Source organism: Montipora foliosa, chromosome 6 (genome assembly GCF_036669935.1).
Source record: "Montipora foliosa isolate CH-2021 chromosome 6, ASM3666993v2, whole genome shotgun sequence".
NCBI lineage: Eukaryota > Metazoa > Cnidaria > Anthozoa > Scleractinia > Acroporidae > Montipora > Montipora foliosa.
In genome coordinates, this window is record NC_090874.1 from 53922097 (window position 1) to 53924596 (window position 2500).

At 43.5% G+C, this 2500-nt stretch overlaps 3 protein-coding genes across 4 annotated transcripts in view; 1 reads left to right on the forward strand and 2 right to left on the reverse strand.

The window, feature by feature from the left end:
• Nucleotides 1–2500, forward strand: part of LOC138007742 (TNF receptor-associated factor 2-like) — a 23928-nt gene that overhangs the window by 8219 nt on the left and 13209 nt on the right. The window lies entirely within an intron of this gene.
• LOC138007741 (integrase/recombinase xerD homolog) overlaps nucleotides 1–2500 on the reverse strand; it is a 40786-nt gene that overhangs the window by 1610 nt on the left and 36676 nt on the right. The window lies entirely within an intron of this gene.
• LOC138007745 (uncharacterized) overlaps nucleotides 2235–2500 on the reverse strand; it is a 1637-nt gene continuing 1371 nt past the window's right edge. The window contains exon 1 of the mRNA XM_068854808.1: nucleotides 2235–2500. This exon is cut by the window's right edge and continues 1371 nt beyond it. The gene's annotated coding sequence lies outside the window, so the exon portion shown is untranslated.

Consider the following 2500-nt stretch of genomic DNA (forward strand, 5'->3'; position numbering starts at 1 on the left):
CATACATGCAAAAATGCAAAGGAACTCAAAAATGGAGCCATCACTCGGGATGTAACTAGGCAAGCGTGCATAAAAAACTCCCAAAACGAGACGAAAGGTATGAAAAATAGAGCAATCCACCGACCAAAATGGTGACAAGACCATAAATAGGGAAAACGTGCACTAAAAAGGCACCAAACATGACTCAGGCACAATACGCCATGTCTCCTAAATGGAGCAATCAATCAATTAACACACCCAAATGGTGAAAAGGCCAAAAATAGGCAAAAGTGCACTAAAAGGCACCATACATAAAAATCATAAGTCGAATGCTCCTAAACGGAACAAAAACTCAAACTACACACCTAAATGGTGACAAGCCATAAATAGGCTATACAAATTGAAGACGCAAGGCCAACATCCTGAACGAAGGACATGAACTGAATGCGAAATCCTTGGATTTATAAATTTCCATTTGTCCCGGACCCTCAATGAGCAGATTGTCAATCCGAGGGAGAACAAAAACATCTTTAACAAAGCTCTTAAATCTAGAAGGAGTGGAATGCAAAAAAGGCCAGAAGGACGCTGATGGCCATTCAGGTATAACCAGGGTCCCAAACCCGTTACAAGCTTCAAGCTTTCTGACAGAGCGCACTATCAAAGAGACTGGAGGGCAAATCCAATTGATCTCACAACTCCAATCTTGGGCAAACGCGTCTACTCCGCAACTGCTAGGCGAAGCAAATTTGGAGTTAAACCTGGGAAGTTGGGCATTATAGTAAGAAGCAAACCGGTGGACGGTATAAGGGCCCCACTTAACATCGATATCTTGAAAAACTGCTGGATTCAAAGACCAATCGTCCTTGTCGACAAACCTGCTCAGAAGGTCGGCTCTCTCATTAACAGAACGAGGAATCCACTGCGCGTCGAGAACAATGCGCTTGGCTAAGCAAAGCTGAAAAATGTCGATTGCTAACGCTTGAAGATGTGGTTTGCGACTGCCAACTAAAACAATTCTGGCGGCATTATCATTGTCCGTAAAGACTTTCACTTTCGTGCTCTCCAACTCCTTGGCATAGGATGCTAACACGTAGTATATCGCCTTAAGCTCCCGATACGTAGAACTTTGGCCCTTGTCATCCGCAAGCCACATGCCGCTGACAGAAGAAACGCTAAGATTGGAAGAAAAACCCCCAAATGCGACATCACTTGCATCGGTAAATATCACGACGGACGAAGTAGGAGGTGGCCTAATCGAATAGCCATTGAAACAGTCAATGTTCAAATACCAAAACTTCAATTCTACCATCAAACTAGATGAAATAGGCAATATAGAATCCCAAGCTGATCTGGAATCAATGGCAGCGTACATTTGCCTAGTGAGTAATCGAGCAATCGGCCCAACCGCAAGGTAGATAGAATTTACCGATCCCGCAATCTTGGCTAAATTCCGGAACGTTACGAAGCCGTCTTGAATAGCAGAGTCTAATATTGCTTTGAGCTTCGCTACTTTCTTTTCTGGAACTCGGAACTGCATTAAAATTGTGTTAATTATGAAACCTAGCCACTCGCCAATTTGTCTGGGCGACCAGCACGACTTATCTTCATTAACGACAAATCCACAAGAACCGAGATCTTTACGCTGAATAATACTCGCTGCTTGAGCGGAACAATTATCGGGGAGACTGCCTAAACCATCGTCTAGGTAGACAAAACTGACGTGACCCATCGAACGCCAACGCCTTACAAGAGGCCGCAGCAATTTCGTGAAGCAAAAACAAGCACTGCTAAGCCCAAAAGGAAGCACTTGAAAAGTAAAATATCTGAGAGCACCATTGAAATTCCAAGCAAAACCCAAATAGTTTTGATGGTCCGGATGAATCCTGACATGATGGTAGCCCGACTTGAGGTCCCAGGTAAAAAACCAGTCACCCTCATCCAAAACCTCAGACAGAGATCGCAAATCTTCATACTTGAATTTGGGCAAAACTAGACATTGATTAATATGCCTCAAATCTATCACCAAACGAAGCTTTTTGCCTTCAACAACAGAGAGTGGGTTCACGCAAAAAGGCGAGGCGCTGTGCTCCTGAATACAGCAGTTAGCTAGTAACTCCAATATAGCTCGCTGCACAAAATGCGGGCGATCGAGCGAAGATTTTTTGTTTACAAGAAAACAAGGCGAGGGGTATTGACCAAAAGGTAATCTATAACCTTCCCGAATGATACTTAAAACAAAGTCCGGGGCCTGCAAACACGTTTCCCAGAAATATGCTGATTTCTCCAGTCTCCCCGATACACTCGAACAGGTGGTCTCCGCAACAAATTCGCCTGCCGCACGCTTATTAAACGAAGGAAATAAATTGGAATCCTCATCAACCACGTCAGCTAGTCAATCACGCCCGCCTCTATCCACGTTTCGTCTACAGGAGGTGCTGAGGTGCCCAAACTCCCCGCACTGTAAATTTTATCGTACAAAATAAATAAATAAATAAATAAATAAAATATAATAATAATAATA